Source organism: Cyrtonyx montezumae, unplaced genomic scaffold, assembly GCF_038088225.1.
Source record: "Cyrtonyx montezumae isolate F1298 unplaced genomic scaffold, pur_monq_1.0 scaffold_14, whole genome shotgun sequence".
NCBI classification, from domain to species: domain Eukaryota; kingdom Metazoa; phylum Chordata; class Aves; order Galliformes; family Odontophoridae; genus Cyrtonyx; species Cyrtonyx montezumae.
Window position 1 is genome coordinate 3,270,123 of NW_027071870.1, and position 19,978 is coordinate 3,290,100.

The 19,978-nt window shown below is 39.9% G+C and overlaps 1 protein-coding gene across 2 annotated transcripts in view; it reads right to left on the reverse strand.

The window, feature by feature from the left end:
- Positions 1-4,973: 4,973 nt before the first annotated feature.
- Positions 4,974-19,978, reverse strand: part of CDK14 (cyclin dependent kinase 14) — a 308,533-nt gene continuing 293,528 nt past the window's right edge. For both annotated transcript variants that reach the window (XM_065731296.1, XM_065731297.1), the window contains one exon: positions 4,974-6,770. The gene's annotated coding sequence lies outside the window, so the exon portion shown is untranslated. The remainder of the gene's footprint in view (positions 6,771-19,978) is intronic.

A 19,978-nucleotide genomic window follows, 5' to 3' on the forward strand; every position in this document is an offset into this window, starting at 1 on the left:
ATATTCTGCCTTCAAACCATATCTGTAAGTAGAAAGTCACTTTTGCTTTGCTGTATGGATTCAGGAGGGCAACTGAAACAGCCTCTGAAGAGTTTGATCGTGGTACTCATGTCTCCTGAAGCGTCCAAGGGGCAGTTCGTGTTTACGGTGATTCCCAGTGAAGCTGAAATGATGGTTCATGCAGGGTCTCCTGCTCTGCAGTATCATCACTCTCACCATCTGGGCGATAAACAACTCTGTAGTTGATAACATTTTCTCAAGTAATGTCTCAGCATCTTTCCCTCTATCTGTACAGAGAAATCTAACTTGTTTAGAAGACAGAAGTTTCACACTTTTCTGTTGTGAAAAATCATTCTGAAAAGTATTTCGAATGCTCAGTCTTCACCAGACAAAGAACTCTGTTGGCTGCTTGTGCCCATGAAAAACTTTAAAATGCACAGCGGCATTTTCTTGCACAACTCTTAAAGCTGTTACATCTTTTATGTGAATTACCATATTGATCCTTGGAACATTAATGTAAAAAAAAATGCTTGAATTTAGTTTAGCACTTCTTTCAAGGCAGTGCATCCCCAGCAATCACCACCAGGCCCTCTGGGAAACAGGAGAAAAGGAAGAAAAGGAACACTTTTTGGAATCCCTTTCTCTCGCCCAACTCAGTCTCAACCAGTGCAGGCAGTAACGAAGGGGCTGCAGGACTGCTCTCTGCTATTATTGTGCCTGGCTCGCTCTCAGCATGACTCACTGCAGACAATATGTAACACCACTCACAAGGGGAATGAACAGTAAATACTTGGCCCTGGATTTTTTTCTTTTTTTAATCTCTTCAGGTTTTTCTCTCTGATTTGTATCCCTTTATCCTCGCCCATGTGCTATATAAGCTTCTCAAATCTAATGTCCATAACACCACCCCCCACTGGTAGCAGCAAGCCCTTCCGCTGCTGTAGGGTTTACTTTGCAAAGGTTTACAACGAAAGGCATTATTTAGAAACTGTGTGTGTGTTAACCTAGTGGCAGAAGGTTGCTCCAACACCTTCCCCATGGTTTTTCTTCTGCCGGGGGAGGGGAGGCTGCTATTGTGGTAAGTGCATCTCCTGCTTCGCTGCAGCAGCCAGGCCAGCTTGGAAAGAAAGCCCTGGGGCTAAAGAGGCTCGGAGTGCAGCCAAGGGGGTCAGGAGACGGTTTTAAGGATTATGCTACATAATTAAAAGCTCACTCCGAATGTGCTTCCTGGTACCCAGTGCTCAAGCATACAGACCTTTTAAACTAATAATTCCTGGTCCTCATTTGTATCTCAGAGATTTGTAGGGTAAAGTTGTCACACAGGTAGCGAGTCAGGAGTGCCAAACAAATCAGCTACAGAACTGCAAGCACAAGTCGTTCACCTAGGCTGTGGCAGGGCAACACCCCAAATGTGCCCTGGTCAGTGAGATCTGGGGGTAAAATAGATGAACGTGTATATATTTCCTTGTTTTTTGTTTTGTGCAGTTTTGTTGGGGTGAAGGTGATGTCACTTTGTGGCAACTAGACTTAAAATTGGAGATTAACTTCCAGAAGAGTCTTGCCATTGGAGCTGGGACAGAACATGATGCTACCCAGGTAAAACCTGAAAGATGGCAGCCCCATGATCGAGCCTACATTGCCTTAGCTCTAAAAATGCTAACATTTTGTCTTCAATTACTCCTGGTTGGCCAGAGCTGAGATCAGAATTTTGGTCTCCTTTATCTCCTTTATCTCTAGGCTAGTGACTTCCCCATCAGCTCAGAGAGCACGAGCATCCAGCCATCTCCTTTGCAGACCAAAGTGATGTTAAAGCCAATAGACTCCTACAGACTCCTGCATTCACTAAAAGAGCAAATTCTGACATTTCAGACAAATAATCCAATCAAGTCTGTGCAAGCTGCATTGGTTTAATGTGCATTGTCTAAAAATAGCTCTTAACAGGATGTTGATATCAAAAAGCTTGAAGCAATGGAAAGGAAAGTACCGAAGGCACATATTGATTATATACACTGTACATGGGTACTTGCCTATTGAAAGCTGTAATGTGCAAATAAATAACTGGGTTAAAAACCCAAGCAGCCCTTTCTTACTGATCGAGATAAATAAGCAGATACAAGCAGGTGTAAATCCTGCTCCTGCATCAAAGTTGTGAAAAATTGCGTAGCACGTGCTTTATATACTTTCCCACCAGAATTATCAGGTCTTTGTTTCAAGAGAAGCTGCAATAAGCCAGAGTTTATTCTCCATACAAAGCCAGATTCAAATTTGGCAGAAAACTGTATCTTCTACCACTTTCAGTGAAATCCCAGTGTACTGTAAATATGTCACACAGGGATATAACCCACGGAAAGAGACACCAGATAGTGAACTTCATAACTAGCTCATGCAGAAGTGCTCTGTGGGCAGAGCCTTGCCCAAAGCAGCCTGGTAATTTTGATTAAGCTTGTGTGTTTGGCTTGAATCGGTGCCTGATCTTTTCAATTAATTGCTGCATAAATGCCTGCCTGCTTCTGGGTGCTTTTCATTTCATAGAAGTCTGTTATTTACAACCACTTCTTATTCATTTGCTGAAGAACAAAAAAGGAAAAGAAAAGCTTTATTCCATTATTTAGGTCTAGACCACATATACAAAGGAGAAGAGAGATTCTGCTACACTTTATTCAATATGATGTTACAAGAAAACAACAGTTACAGCTGACAAACCATTACATCTTTCATAATACAGACAAATTACAAGGTGTAACAAATAATGCAACATTTATTTACTGTACTGCTTACTATGCTGTTCTTCTGAAGTATATATATATATTTAATTACATTAACATTGTTTTCATGTACCAGCCCTCCCCTTTTTATTTGTTAAAAAAAAAAAAGGACACCTCTTAGTGCACCATACAAAAACCTGCGTGGAAGCTGACAAGCTGGGATTTTGTATGCAGCACCACTGAAATGCATTTTTGGGGGTGGGAATTTTTAGTGCATCCTTTACTTTTAGATTTTTTGCTCACATGAAAAACGCAAGGCAGTAACATCTGGTCACTCCACCTAACTGCTGGTAGGGGAGAGTAATGCAACATATTTCTATTTATATGGGGTGTCAGTGTTTTGCTCCCCAGTCTGTACAGACTAAACGTTTTATATAACAAAGATTACAAAACCCAGTTATATTCACAGATGAGTATTTCGTATATGAGCATACTGGAGCATTGACTACACATTCAGTTGTGTCCAATGACACAGAGCACATAGTGGATGTCACTCACCAGCCAAAGGGAAATTATTACCCTACCCTCTTCCACAGGAATATGAAGTCCATAATACCCACACAACAAAGAAAAAATTGAAATCCCAGTGCCTCTATCTACTGTAGATTGAATTTTCAATGGTGCATGTACTGGCATTATCTTAAAACCTGATCCTGTTTAAAAACAATAGTGAGAATTATAAGGACTCAATGACCCAGGATGTCATACAATAGTGTAATGCTAAGTGCTGGAGTGTCCTGCCTGCTGCTGTGCTTGCTGGGTGCAGATTGGACCAAGCCATCTCCAGGTGCTCAACTTGTAATAAAGTCAGGTTCTGCGAATGTGAATGTGTAAGGAATCTGCATATCACACAGGCCATCTCTGTCACCACCTTCCCTTCCCCATTTACCTGCTCTTGTACAGAGTCAGAAGGCACCCTCCCATTTTTCTCTGTTTGCTGCTGCTCTGTGCCTGCTTGTTCCTCTCGCAGCTGAGCTGCATCCTCTCAAGTATCATCAGGAAGGATCTGCAGGGCTCAGGCAAGAAAACAAAAATTACACTGCTGACAGCTGTCAGCTCTGGGCGAGACCCATGGTTTCTTGAGGACCGTGTCCCACAGAATAACATCCATTTAAACTAACTTTTGACTGCTGATGGCATGAAACACTGCATTCCCAAGATCTGCAGCATGTCTGGAAGACCAGGCTGATTGTTTTCTTGTCCATTTGAATATTCTGCGGGGCACCGGTTTGGGAAGGATGAGAAAAAAAGATGGTAATGCTACTGATATTCCCTGAATCTGCCTGAAGGACATTGATGGGGTTTTAAAAAGTCCATTCATCAACAGTGAGAAGGGCTGTGGTAAAAACCTGCAGGGTGCTGGAGAGGTGAGATGACTGCCAGGGGACCCTAAGTGAGGGGGTCTGTCAGGTTGCTGATGCGGGTAAGGGCTCTGCTGAAAGTACAAAAAGGGAGACAAAGGTTGTACAGTCCATTCTCTGCATAAAAGTACTCCCATTTTCTCAAAGTAAAATAAAATACAAATTAAGGTTTCCCAGAAGATTTCATGACCTGGGAGAATAATGTGCAGCATGTCCCTTTAGTGCAGGGAGAAAGACCTCTGCAGGTTACAGCAAACCCATGTCACCACGCAGCCAGAACAACCATGAAGGAGGTGCTCAAGAGATTCTGATCATCTCTTAATTGACCGGTGGCCAAGACAGACCCACTAGTGCTGAAAATCAAGTTACTGTTGAGGAACCTAGATGTCTGTGTGCTTTGGGCAACTGAGTTTGAAGATTTTTGGACCAACTGTAGTTATTTCAGTGGTTGCTTAAAAGTGGGAATGGGGCAGAGAAGATAATGTCACACGCACACACACACACACACACACACACTGCAAGCAAACACGACGTGATTCGCTATGGACAACAGTGTGCTAGGCTCGTGGGAACAGCTAGGCAGTTAGTTTCCACATTAAACCTTCAGATGTTTAGTTGAGCAGCATAACTGCGTGCCTCCCGATTTAAGCTGCCCAGGAGGTGTGTCTATGCAACTACCTTTATATCCCTAATTGAAATCTTACATTTTCAAAAATTCTTCAGGTTTTTTGCAGCATGATTTTTGTTTCTAAAAATAGCTGATTTCAATCATCAAACTGCACAGCGATTAAGTAGCAAAGATAATGTATAAAAGACTTTCCTCTTACAAAAAAAAAAAACCCACAAAAAAAAAACATGAAACCCAAACAAACCACGTCTAAGGCAGTCTCAGTGTGTGATAAAGTCAAAAGTTCAGTGGTCACTTTTTTTCCCCTCCTAAACCCAGGAGAAAAAACTGTAGTTACTTCTAAATAGGATTGTGACTGAACGTGGCTTTCAGATGGCTTTTACCAGATCCTGAAAGAGACGACATTGGGGGAAACTCTGGTTTAATGGCTGTGCAAATATTGAGAATATTTCCACGGTTCAACTCTTTGAAGGTGTAGACTCATATGCTAGTTCATTAAGAGGCCTTTCGTAGGTACTTGAGCATTCAAGGATTTGCCTTATTGGGTGTTCTTTTCTTATTAAACACTGCTGGAGTTTAATAAGATGGCAGTAGCACAAATCCTTTTCCCTTCCTTTTAAACACTGAAAGCTAAACCCAAGTGTTACCGCACTTCTTAAAAATGTAATTCAATGCATCCAGCAAGCAAAGGATGTCAAATTTATGTGTAGAATAATATTGCCTAGCAAGCAGTTCTGTCTGAGCAGGAGCATAACTCAACAGTGGTTTTCGCACCATGCCCTGCTCTTTCTGAATGCAAAGCATTGTATATGATCAAGGCAGTTTTATCCACCCCTGAACACAATGTTCTCCCCAGTCACAATGTGGCAGGGGCTTCCTCTTCTAAAATCACAAAGCTTTGTTTCTTGCAGAGTTTGCATTTGAATGATTCATTCAGAAAAGCAATTTAAAGGCACATCATCTGGTAGTGCCTTCCAACCAGAGAGGGATACCTACAGAAAATCATCTAAAACGTGCTTTGGTGTGGAACAGCCAACTGGGATAAGGAAAACTCTCTCTTTCGCTCCGTAAGCAGCAAAATAACACAGCTAGACTTAATGGCTCATTCAACAAAAAATTCTCTGTACCTTAGTATCTGCCTTGAATTAAATGGAACCGTTTCAGCATCTCTGTTTTCTTTTCAAGAAAACATTCCAAAAGGTAAACAGCGTGAGGAGAAACAAGGAGATGTGAGCCAAGACCCACAAAAGAAAGAAATACTCACGAAGGGAATAGAACCATAAAGAGTTTGCCATATATCTGTCAGCCGAGCGCATCTCATTTTTTGCTTTGTCTTTCTCACAGGCCTATTTCCAAAACTGGCATGCTACATAGCCTAAGCAGAGTAACCAAATTCAGAGCGCTGAAGTAAACATGCGGTTATTGCCATGTTTTTAAAATGGATAGATATGGTCTGAGGAGATAATGAGAAAAGAAAGAACCCAACACCACTTCAGGAATAATGGCAAGGTGCTGTAACTGTCAGCCCAAGTCGGGCTTGCTCTGTCAGAGCTTGTCTTCCCATTGGTTGCAATATGTGCACAACTCTCAAAGAAAGCACAGTCCTTTATGCCACCACTGGCTTTTTTGTACAGTCATTACTGAAGAAGTGTGAACACCGAATGTGTTGTCTTAATGTATTTAAGACATTGCTGGTGAAAGCATAAAAATCCTTACAAAGATGCAGCGCTGCAGTGGAAAATCAAACAAAACCAAACACAAAAGACTGAAAGAGTACATGCCATGTATCGGTAAGCAAAAGCTTAATCTTCACACAGTTCTCTGAAATCACAAGGTATCCAAAATGCGTGCAAGGTTTTAAATAAATTGCAGGGAAAAACAGGGTCTTGCCAGCTTCAATTTTCTTTTGAATGAAATCCACCATAGAGAAAGAAAGGAAACAGGCCATGGTTCCTTCCTGGTGTCGGCCTCCTCATTAGGTTTTTGTTTCCCTCCTCCAAACTGGTAAATTTAATCCTGTAAGGAAACAATATAAATTATAATAAGCTTAATGTCTTGCATCTTTACTTGGTATTTTTTACTTGGTATACAATAGATTACTCCAAAGCCAGTTATGAAGACAGCAGCTCAGAGCAAAGGACAAACATCCAAAGCTGGAACCTCAAGAAAAAGAGCTTAGAACACTGATGTTTTCATGGTGCTGGCTGCCTAAGTGAGATATACCCATATTCATGTCTATCTGCCCCAAGTGCTAATCTTCACAGAGGTGCCATCAGCGCCCACATTCTCCATGCAAATTACAGACAGCTATATATAGACTGTCAGCTCTTCTGAAGGTGGTCACACCCCAGGAATGCAAAGGAAGGTTACTCGACGTTGGCACAGCTTCAAGAGTTTACAAGCTCTTTGTGCCCCTTTTCTTATGGAGCCCCCAGTGATGAGCTCTGCAAGAACACCAGGCTGTGGAAAGGTTTCCTCAGCTTTGCTTCCCAAGAGTTATTAGAGGTACCTCACTCGTAATGTCACTTTTGTAAACACTGCTGGGTTACGGAGCAACGTGGCACACTGCATACAAACACAGTCACCTATAGTTGGTTCATAAAAAGATAACAAAAACCTTTCCTTTCATATACAGAAAGAAAACACTGTACCAAGAGCTTTGCTTACATTGTCTTTCCCTCTGCTAATGGCTCCCAGCTATAGAGGCTCAGTGCGGTAACTAGACCTACGAGGATGTACCATGGTGTCTCAGATTTGCACCAAGCAGGAGGCAGGCCAGGAACGTGGGAAGCGTTACTTTGAAACAAAACTAACAACTGCAGGACCAGCTAGGTGAGGGTTAAATGAAGGCCAGATAGACTGGAGCCATTGGAAAGATTTTATAATTAACATATTTAGCTCTTAATAAATGCTCAGGTAGAATTCTATGCCAAGTAATAAAGTGGGACTGCATTTTCTGATAATGCTGAGAAATTATGCACTTTTATGAAGTTAAAAATGTATTTGTTTTACAGACATTTTCAAGACTAAGGGTTATAACTACAAACCTGCTATCCTTTTAAAATGTAGTTGCAGGAAGGCAGTCAGATATGGAGAAATTTTAGCACTTAATTAAAAGAATATTTAAAACTAAATATTCATTGAGCTTAGAACTGGTTTGTATTAGCATGTCCTAGAACTATTTAAATCAAACTCAATGCCGGTGCCAGTGAATCTAGTCTAGCCCTCATTTCAAAAGCAGGAGAAAAACAAGGCATCAGTTTCAAGCATAAAATTTTAATTGTGGCTTTCATCAAAACAGCCTAATCTCTACGCTACATCTGACTTTCATAGTATGCAGTGTTCCTGTCATGGTTCTTGAGAGCTCATCTGCTGCCCTTCAAGTGCCAGAACTCCTGAACTGGATTAACAAAAGCCTCTTCTTAATGATGCACAGCAGCATCTCCTGGAGCTTGGTCTGCCACCTCCTGAGTCCTGCTTGGGTTGTTTCCCAAATGCCTCTGGAATGTCTGTTCCACATGAAAGTCCCCAGGGTCGAGGAGTCTGGCAGAAGCCCCAATAAATCTTGTTTCAAGGAATATATTAGAGTTTAGTTTGCTCTTCATAAACTCATAGACCAAACCAAAACAAACAAATGGAAAACCAACCCAACCCAACCCAAGCCACAATACTTCTGTGGGATGACCACTTTGGAGCCCCTCCTTACAAAGGAAGAAGCTTGCATTTTGGAAACCTGGGTCTGCACAGACACAGGACCAGTGTTTGATTTCAGGCTAAGCACAAGCTGCTGGAGTTCCAGAGCCTGCCACAATGCTGCCATAACATTAAGACAAGTGACTAAATGATAAAAGACAAAGAAGCTTCTCTCAGAATTACCAAACCGCTCAGATTTGAGGAAAATTGCATCTTAATTAGATTATTACATTAATTATAGAGAGTTTTTCCTTTCTATCAGTTGACCTCAAGGCACTTTCCAAAGGAGGCCAGCATCACACTTCTCCTGGGCATATGCTAAAATTCATCAATGACAATACTGCATTTTCTGGCTTCAAGTACGGCTCTGCAGGCAGAGCTGATCACATGTTCTCAAGGCAAAGGCAGGCCTTGAGACTTGGAGATGGGGAATACCTTCATTAGAAGCTTGAACTTTCAGAATCAATCCTGGTAATGCTAAAAGCTTCCCTAGAAATAAACAAAGCCGCCACCATTTAATACAGGGAATAACCTTAGCACACTGCAACTGCTGCCAGCATCAGTGCAGAGCAAGGCTGAGATCAAACAGGAAACTCAATGGAAAAAAGAAAGGTGATTTAACTGCAAATTTCCCAGGTGGCTCTGGCTGGGGAAGACTGGAAGACAGAGCACAACCAGAAGCAGAGCACGGCTGACGATCCTCACCTCTCTGAAGATGCATTCACCTGCCCCATTCAGGGCATGTGCGCAGCCCTCCTGCTGCTCCCACCAGTGCCTCAATGGACAGGTCATTCTGATGCTGATCCCTGAGTTTTGGCTGCTGAGGAAGTTCTGCTTTGTATGAAATCCTTACAGGAACAGGCCTGGTGGTTAAGAAGATGTTTACTGGGGAATACATAAATGCTTTCATTGGAGTCCCTAATTCACTGAATGCTTATTGATGATTCCAAGTGGAGTCAACAGGTGAAATCCCTTCCCTCTGCCTTGTGGTTAACGCCTTCTCTTGGGAAATGGGGAACAGAGGTTCATCTGTCCTGAGGCAGAGGAAGAAGCTGACACAGGGAGGCCTTCTCAGGGACATGCCGTAACTGCTGTGCCATTGGGCAGAAGGTCTCCTTCCCTTTTTGTCTGCCTTACAATGAGACACTGTGTCACATCTGTAGACACCGCCCTGCACTGGAGGAAGAAGAGCGTCTCTATTTGTCTTCAGCAGAAAATTCAAAGTAACACAAACATGAAATTGTAGATTGGTGGGAACCAGACTTTTTATTAAGAAAAGCATTGTTTCCCCTGCAAAGCTGTTGAACTGAAGCATGGGTTGTTCACACAAGCAGGACCTGAGGCAGTTCCTGAAGCAAGACTCGCCACACAGTGCTGCCGTTCAGTCCCCAGATGGCCTAGTATTCCATGTTTGCATTTTTTAAAGATGTATTTTAGAAATACCCTTGCTTAGAATTTAATACATTTTCCTGATCATACAAATCAAAGTTTTGCTTTGTGACTTGGCAGATTGTGTTTATGGCCTCTGGTCACAGCTTTGCTTATAAAAGCATAAATTGTTAAATGGAATATTTACAACTTGTGATTTCCCAAGAGCAAAATAGGGCTCTTTCAGATCTCCTTTCTAAAAAAAAAAAAAAAGAAAAAAAAATCCCTGAAACATATTGCTTTAAAAATGAACTTCTATTCTTTTTCACATAGGTCCACGCAGTTTTCATTTTCATGATGTCTTACTGAACCCACTAGAAAATTACATGCAAGGTAATGATGCACTTGAAAAAAAAAATCAAGCAATGCAAATCAAGTAACTCAACTGTATATTGTGATATCTACAGAAATCATCTGCTGCGTACATCCTGTTTGGCACAGATCCTAAGTGGGATAAAATAAGGTGTTCACCCACCTTAAAATGGTAGCAGCCAGTGTCAGAGTATAGGAGCTCTCGATGTAACAAAGGATACCAAAGCTTATAATTTAAACATTAATCATGCACCCAGCACATGAGGCAGAGGAGGATGACTCAATGGCCCTCACATCCCAAATATTTTCCATTATTTTAATTAATAAAAGAATGTCATTTCCTTTAAAAATGCAAATCACCGATTCAGTACATACTCTTTTTGGCAGCATCAGCATCCTTCTCTAGGTGCTTTTAACTTCTGTATAAATTATACAATTGGGTGGAGCTTTGCTCCCGCAGTGTCCTTAGCATGCAAAGCATAACCAGAGTGCAGGTCTATTTACGTTGCAGCTGATTTAGCATTATTATAAGGTTATTCATTCTACAACACCAGGTTTAAAATCAAAATGTGAGCTGACAACTAGAGATGCCGCATTCTTGTGAGCTGAAACGTGGGGTATTTAAGATCATCAACAATACATTCATTCTCTCCCTCCACCAGTCATATACAGACCGCAGATACCGTTCATCCTCTCTTTAAAAAGTACACTATTAACAGGTGATTTTTCCACTACAGCTTTTATTCCTCTCTTTGTTACAGAAGTCATTTAAAAAAAAAAGCCAACCAAACATTATCAATATTATTTGCACACGGATAATATCTGCATGCAATTCGTTGCTATAAATATTAATTAATTGGATCACCAATACCCATAATGCAATTTTATTTTGACCTACATGCCCTATGAACCAGATATTTTTTGGATTCAGTTTTCTTAAAACCAACTGTCAGCATCATGTGATGGAGGAGATGAAAAATGAAAATGAGCGTTCCCGCTGTGCAGGTGAGTGACCTGTGGGAGACAGCTCTGCCTGCCAGGATTTCTACACGTACCATCAGACACAGACCAATTGATTAGATCATTTTATACCCGCCACCAACTAGGCTCAAGAGACTAATTAGAGAGAGTACTGCCTGCGCAGGCACCCCATTGACACCTAATTTGCTCAGCCAAAGCCTTTGGGGAGAATGTATTATCTCTGCAGCTGCACTTCATGCATTTCTGATTTGAGGCATAAGCAAGGAGTACTTCTTCACTCTTTTGAGCAAACTGAGTATATAAGCCCTTAAGTGCTAAATACAAGCAGACAAATTATATCTAGCCAGCTTCTCATAAATTCTTCTTCCCCTTCAGATCTATATATACATATGTACATACATGCACATTTTATATCTGTTGCAGTATATGTACACAAGTGTACAAATAACATGTACATATGAGTGTGAGTGGAAAGCATATGTGCATTAAAAAACATTTCTATGAGTGTATGCTTTAGAATATGGAATCGCTCTCTTTCTGAGGGAACTTTTATTTCTGTGAGACATAACGGCAAAGCAATTGTTCTAATATATGAAAAATAAATGATCTGCAGTACTGTTAGCTCAGGCTCTGAATTACCCCATGGACAAAGCTCAGTACACTGCTGCCTGTGAACTTTCTCTGCATATTTTCAAAGCTCTTCAGCGCACTGCCTAGCTTTGTTGAAAGCTTTTCTTCGATGGACTGTACCTTGTTTGTGGTTCCTGAGAAACACTGTTCACTAAGGCTAAATACAAGATTGCTGCAATTGCTTTCTGCTGGGCTTTAGTTTTGTCTAGTTACCCAAGCCACAAAATACACTGGAGAGGTAAGACTTAAGGCTGTCATTAAAAATTTATTAAAAAAAAAAAACATTATAAAAACTATGGTGCTTCTTTTTTTTTTCCCACAGACTGCGAAGTGTTGGAAGAAAATATTTTTTTTGCTGCAGGTTGGTATGTGATTCCTGAACTCAAACATATTGTAACACACAGAGAAAATGGTGGATTTAAATCACTTCTAAAACAGCACTGAAATGAACAATCCTCTTCTCTGAGAAGTGGTTATAAGGGAATATTCAGGAGTTTAATGAAGGTGAATGAATAAGTCTGAATAGGAATGAATAATTTCTGCTCATGCGGAAGCCTGTGTTGATACGGTCAGTTAACTCAAGATTTTGCAGTATTAAGAATTAAAGAAGCCTTCGCTTGACATGTGTGTGATGCTAGAGTGGCCAAAACATCAGTTATAACCTTGTTTGCTAAATGCAACATGAATGTGACTTCCAGTCTTTTCCTTATGTTAGCACGTTGTAGAGAGTACATTCTCACCTTTCTCTATTTATACACACCTTTTAAAGGTGAAGAAGCTGACACTTCTGGGTTATCACTGTAAATGCTGGCTGTTCATAGAACACAGGACTGCATGGGACATTATAAAAATACCTACTAACAGTCAACAAAATTTGAAAAATAACTAACAAAGCATTTACTGATGACTCTGTCTGTTCCTAGCTCTTTTCCCTTTCCTAACTCTTTTCTGCTGTGTCTGATTTTCTGTTTTTATTCTTTGCACTGGATCTACCAGACAGTATCTTCTGCCATGGAGATATCGGTATATTCATTTATACACTGCTCCTGTACAAACCAGAATATAGATTATATATTAACATATCACTGTCTTCACAATTTGTCTTCCTGCAATTTTTTTTTTTCCCAGACAGACTTCCTGCATATCACTGCAACTCCAGACGAAGTAATCTGTGTGAGAAGGTGACCACAGGATCACTGCCTGGTGCCAGGGTGGGTGAGGGGATAAGCCTGAAAGAGCTGAGTGCTGGACAAGGACTGTAAACCAGTCAGAAAGTAACACATTGGAATAGAAGCACAAATTCATAAACAAACCAATTTTATAAGCGTATGTACATTAAAGTAAACAACGTGGCATAATCTTACTAATGGTCAACAGCCAGTAGCTCAGTGGATATGGAGCTGGGAAGCAGGAAACCAAGATCTGACTTTGCTACTGAATGTCTCCATAGGCAACTCCCTTAATTCCCCTGGAGCTTCTGTTTTGTTAGCAGACGTTTTGTTTCATATTTCAGCCTTTGGGTTTAGAACATCTCCCCAAATGACTGCTCACTTCTTTTGTTAGAGCCACCAACAGTTCAAATTACATAAATACAGTTACATTTAACAACAACAACAACAAAAAGTATTATTAAATCAACTGCAAACGTTGGCGCTTGTTGAAATCCCTTACTTGGACTGTCAGTTTTCCAATTTGTGCCTTTGTGTATAAAAGTAGTCCAAAACTGGAAACCTGCATCACCTAGAACTCTGTGAACATCCACCCGACAGGCAAATGTGGGAGGTTGATTCTACAGAGTGAAGACTAACCCTTGAAGTACACACTAGTTGCTAAGTAGCATTTATGCATATCAATAATTGCAAACCAACCAAGCATAATACATTGCACACAGCTCTCTTCAAAATATTATAATTAATTCCTTCATAGTATGTCTTGCTAGGAAAAAAAGAATGCAAGTCCTGACCATTGCTGCAATATTTTATCAACAGTATTCACTTCCAATGACATTTAATAACATGTTTGGTTTCACAGTTGATTTGTAGGTATACCTTAAACATTTGAGTGGTTGTGGTAACTTCCAAATTAGTTTTCTCCAAGTCTTTCAGCAAAAATTCTTTACTACCCTAGCTGTCCACAGCTGAAGTTTTTTCTTTGAGTTGAGAACAAAGTCCACAAAGCCTTATACAATTACCATTTGAATAAGGCTTCACATGAAAAATGGCCAGGACTGAATCTACTATGTCTTCTAGTTTTTGAGAATAAAGCACAGCCCTCTGTGAGTGAGCTCTGAGAAAACTAATACTTCAGACAAAGTCACAAAAATAGCAGCGTTATTGAGCTCAACATAGTTTGCAAGCACAGACACAGAAACTTTATTAAAAACCAAAAAGAAATCAGGAAAGCAAACAAACAAAAAAAGGCATACATCATGACCAGAAATATCAGCATTGTTTGTTTGCAAGAACGTACTTTCCACTTGTGATTATATCAATAGAAAGACTCTAAGATTTAATATAAAATTCTCTGTATTTCAATATACAGGAAGCCCAATCAAGCTCCAACCCTTCTCCTCCTCTCCCTCTATTTTTTGATTTATGTGGTGCGTCTAAATCATTATGTTTCTAACCCTGATCCTTGCAAAATTCTGCCAAACAACTGACTGAATGTGAACTGGATCTACACCAAAAGAACCAAAAACTAGTTTTTGTCAATGTTTGACACAGTGGGATCCTTATCTCAGCTGTAGCACCAGTTCTTTACTCTGAAACATACGCTATGCCTGAATCAAATTTATATATAGTTTAATTAAAATATCTGAAAGAAAGCAAAAATGCTCTGTCAGTTATGGTGATAGATTTCTCTTGCTGAAGCAGCAAAGAGGCTGGAGATGGAAGCACAGGCAATGAGGTGCAAGTCAGCTGAGCTATGGTTCCCTTCCACAATGTCTCATCTTCTGTTGCGAAGTCAAGAAATTGCCGCTGCCCGTAAAGCGCACGAATAATTCCTGCCCTGCGACTTGTATTCCTGTTATTTCTCCTAATAAAACTGCCAGTGGGTCTCCCTGTACACTGTATAACCAGAAGTAATGAGAAGTAACGTTATTTTAAACCCAGGTCTTCTCAGTGATTCAGTTTGATATAAACTTATATAAATAGTTGCACTAACAAAACTAGAGGGACTAAAAAGGGAGCAAGAAGAAACTGCCTGGATAGAGCTAAGCAGATCTTTTTCATGCTGTTTTTTGCCTGTAAAGATAAAATCTTGGAATTACATCCTTATTTTTTCATTAGCAGCACTTCCCCAGTGAATTGCTCATAGCAAAGCTTCACTTTCTGAAGGCTGAAGCCACCTCCAAACCCACAAATGGCTAATTATTTTTGGGCATCCAGAAACATAGAAAAATCTGCCTTAGCTGGCTACTTAGGTAAGCAGACAGAAGTCACATAATGACCTACTAATTAAAAAGAAAGCAAACTATACTCAGAAGGTCTGGGAATACCCCTAAGATTGCCTAATAAGGATAATCTCCTGTGTATGTTTCAAGGGAACAGCAAATGAGATGGCTGAGAGCCCATGCATCTAACTAAAAGTTTCTTGCATTTTGTGGTTTGGTTTTCATTCCTTTGCAATACGAATATAGTGGCCCACCAACACATCAAGGAGATGTTAAACAGATTGTGAAGCTTCGAGTTATATTCAAACAGAGCTCAGAGACCTTAGAAGGGATAGAAAAGCTTCAGATTCTTTATATAATGATATTTAGCTTTGGATGAAGAAACCTAGTGTTTGGGGAGAGCAGACCAACCAGACTCCAAATCAAATATTGTACCATGCATGAAACTTCCTGACTTCCAATCTCAGGCCTGATAGTCACTGTTATTTATCAACTTGAACATAAGCACATTTCTACTACCAGCTGACCAGCTCACAAGTCAGATGTGACGATCCTGACTGTCTCACTCCTCTTCCCCCATCCAATGTATCACCAAATAATACATTCAGAGAAGTTATTCAGAAATTTATTCGTGGTTCTTCCTGTCATGTTTTTTATCCTCATGGTTGCCATAGAGCTGCTAGGTTGTACCCCGCTGGAGCAGTCTGCTGGAGAAAATGCAATAGACCAAATGCCTACCAGATGACTCATTAGCATTCACCTCCTCCCGAAAATCAGGCACTACCTCATGCAAAGACTGATGTATCCATATGTTCTTTAAAATAGGGCATTTTGTATACATATCATTGCTAATCTTACACATGTTGATTTTTGAAAGATAAGTGCTCTTGGAACAAATGTAATGGTTCTAATGCAAACCGGTGCAAAGCAGCAATGGCACAGTCTTGAAATTGGTGTGGATCATTTTTCTAATCAACTCAAGAGAACCAAAGACACCTTGGAACTTATAGATAACTCTGTGACGGATCCACAACACTCTCAAAGAGAAATGGTAAACTTTAAGAAAACAAAGTGAATGGTTGTCAGTACTAAAATAATTGTAGCAGTTTGAAAGGCAGTTTGGGACTAAGTTATGTTTGTCAGTTGTTTGGAGAAGAAGGGACAAATGTTCAGGCAAAGGAAAAAGAAGAAAGAGGGAAGGCGAAGGAAAAACAATCCATTTCCACCTGTATTTTTATTTTTTTAGTCTTTCTCCTAGAGTTTCTTTTCAAAAAGAAAGTACTTTATAAACCAGCAAGCAATTCTTAATTAATCCAGAATGTGGAGTTATAACAGCTTTTGTTTTAGCTGGACCGAACAGACATCATTACAGTCACATTCTGGATAGCTTAGATCCTTCTAGCTGAAAGCTGCTATTTGTAAGAGCCATCTGGTTATACAGACTATTTGCTGCTGTAGCTTTTCAGAGACCAAACATCATGCCAAAATGGTCGTGTCAATTAAAACAAAATTTTTAGGACAGCATTGCAACTCTTAAGCACACATACGGTTAAACAGAATGCAGACCTCACATGCTGAAACACAAGGATCTTTCCCACAATTATAGTATATTAAATGAATGGCAAGATAAAGTAATGGACATATTTAAATTTTGGAATATGTTTCTAAATGCCATCATGTCCAAAGCTCTTAAGCTATGTGTCCACCCATTCCACAGACGTCTCACAATATGACTTACAGAGAGGTCAGCAAGTCTTCAGAGCTGACCCTTCCAAGCTTGAATCGTTTCCGAAACTAACAATCACTAAGACAAGAATGGGGCAGGGCAAAAGCACTGCTGTCTATATGGAATATTAGTTGCCTCCACGCTCATTCCACATTGGGTCTGCTAGTACTTACTGTAGTCCTTTCATTTATACAAACCCCATTTGGAATTATTGCTAAAAATCTATGACATTAGAAACAGTTACTGGCAGCTTCAGGCCAGCAGAAATTTTCCCTGTCAGTTTCATTTTTACATACAAAACCATATGAAGCACTGAAACAGATATATTTCCACAGTGTGGTCTGGTCTCTATGGCATTAAATTGAAAAAACGTTCCAGAATTGGCATCTCTATAGAGCATCAACACAGCAGTGAGGTTCTCCTGTCTAGTACATAGAGAGATCACAAAGCAGCTCAGTGATTTTATTTCTCATAGTTCCCACTCTGGTGGTGGTAAGAGCTTTTTCCACTTGTAAGACTCAAAATCTTACTCAAATGCTCAAATATAACACATGATTTGGGAAATCCAAATTGCGGTTATTTCTCATAGACACAATTTTTAGAAAATGTGGAGCAACTACATCCTTTGAAAATCAGGCCTCCTTCACATATCACAGAGGCTTCCCCCACAATCCTGATTGTTTTTGAAAGATATGTTTTTAAAAAGCAGTTTCACACATGTATGAGGTTTCATATATGTGGCAAAAATAGTAGATGCCAAATCAGGTGTAACAGTCCATGCATTTTATGGTATGCAAGGACAAGGATCATGGTCAGACAGAGGACTAAGGGCTTTTCTTTCAGTACCATAAGCATCAGTTTTCTTGCAACTGCAAGAAATACTTAATCATTTGTTTTGAAGCTCCGCTATAAATGCGACATTTTGCATAGCTCACTTAAAAATAGTTTAAATGACACAAGGTTAAGAACAGGAAAGCTTTTCACTAAAGGTGGCTAGACCTTTTCAAAGATTTCATATTATTTGAAGCTTACTTTCACTGCATTATTCTACCTTGGCTGCTTCCCAAGTGGGTATAAGTTAATTAAATAGGATTTTGACCCTCTAACCTCTCTACAAACTGCATCTTTACCTAATTATTTAAATAAATCAGATAAAAAAATCATGTGGCAGAATATGTATTTTTACAGCTGTGGAAAAAAACAAACATCTATTAAGCTTATTTGTAGGTACTTCATAGTCAAAGCAGCAGCCAAGAATCATGGATGATTTTAATTAAAATAATTCTGGGTGGGCACATAAATTCATTTGCCATGGATTTTCTCAAACTGGAACTTCTCTAGCATTACTGAATAGCACAACACTCCCATAAGTCTTCATTTGTTCATGGCAGCTGAAGTTCAAGCTGCCTGACTAGCTTGTATTCATTTTATGAGTCATGTAGAGTATAGCTGGGCTCTCTGAAAAATACCAAAGCCATTCATCCAAAAACCCTTACAGGAAAGGAGAGAAAGAAAGGGGAGAAGTGCAAATAGCAACAGTACAGAATGATAATAATCATTTCCATGACACATTCTGTGGGTCTAGTTTTCAAAAGGTGAAACAGATGCACCGGGAGAGTACACTGCATTGCTCTCCTCAAGCAGAATTCCTGTACACACTTACTTCTCTTCACCTTAAAGTGCAGGCTTTTGCAAACAAACACAGTCTATAATCTCAGATTATTAGACTCTTCCGAAACAGAATGGACTTCTTTCAATTTTGTCCAGAAACACGATATAATTTCAGTATGAAAGATTGTGACAGTTGCACATGAGTAATTTAGTACCACGCTCATTTGTAAAGAATGAACAAAGAATTAAGCTACCTCTTTGTCCATAGGTGTTGTGCTCAGATCCTGGCACAGGCACTGACAAAGAGGCTACTGCTCATATGTCTTGCCCTCTAGACCCTTCATCACCTTCACAGCCCTCCTGTGGACACTCTCTAGCAGCTCTGTGTCCTTTCCCAGTACTGCACACAGTGCTGGAGGTGAAGCTGCACAGCACAGAGCAGAATGGGACAATCCCTTCCCTTCCCCAACTAGCAGTGCCTGATGGCATCATGCATCATGTTTTGTCTCCCTTTGCCACTACAGTAGACCAGAGCTGCTACCGTGCACAGATTGTGGGAACAAAAGTTGATAGGAATAAAGTCTTCTATTTTCCACATTGCATACAAGTGGAGGGTCTCACCAGCAAGGTTTCTCTTCTCCCCTCTTACTTACTTCACAACACAAAGGATTCTAAAGTAAGATTTTGCAGCTGCGTTGTTAAAAATGGAAAGAAAAAATAAAAAGTGGTCCAAAAAAGGCACTGGAAATTCTGAAAATTATAATAAATAGTTTAAAGGAATGTCAACAACTAGTAACTCTCACTTATCAGAACATTTTTATCCCTACAAGTAAAGGCTACAATAACGGTACTGTAAACTCAATGAGATACATACTCAGTGCTTTGAAAGAGCTTTGCATGGAGTTATTTTAATTATTTTCCTTATGTAGTAAGTGGAGGCTGAAAGGGAGAGTTTTGAAATAAGAAATGTTATTCTTAACTCACTAATAACAGCTCAGGGACTTGGGACTAGTATGGTTTCTGAAATACCTTTTAGCTTATTTTACATAATTGACCTAAGTTGGTGGTATTCCTTTCACTTGGATTTTAGAGTAAGGCACCAGAACTTCCTTTATGCAGAAGTACAACAGACAACACTGGACACTGAAATCATATCCTGGAAAACTTAGAACACCAATATTTGAAACAGAGCATTTTTATTAATTCAAAATAGTTAATTTTTCATTTGCAAATGCCGAACAAGAGATTAAGTTTAGAGCTGATGTATAACATACATGGGACATTGTTTATTTTTAGAATGTAAAATACATATCCCCACTGTTTTGAGAAAATAGTGACCCTTAAATATAAAAGTAAGGGTCTGATATCTCTCCTTTGATTCTGGATGCCCTACAGATGAGAAGGTTATGAGCTTCTCTATTTTGCTTCTGACATTCCCCCTGTGTATGG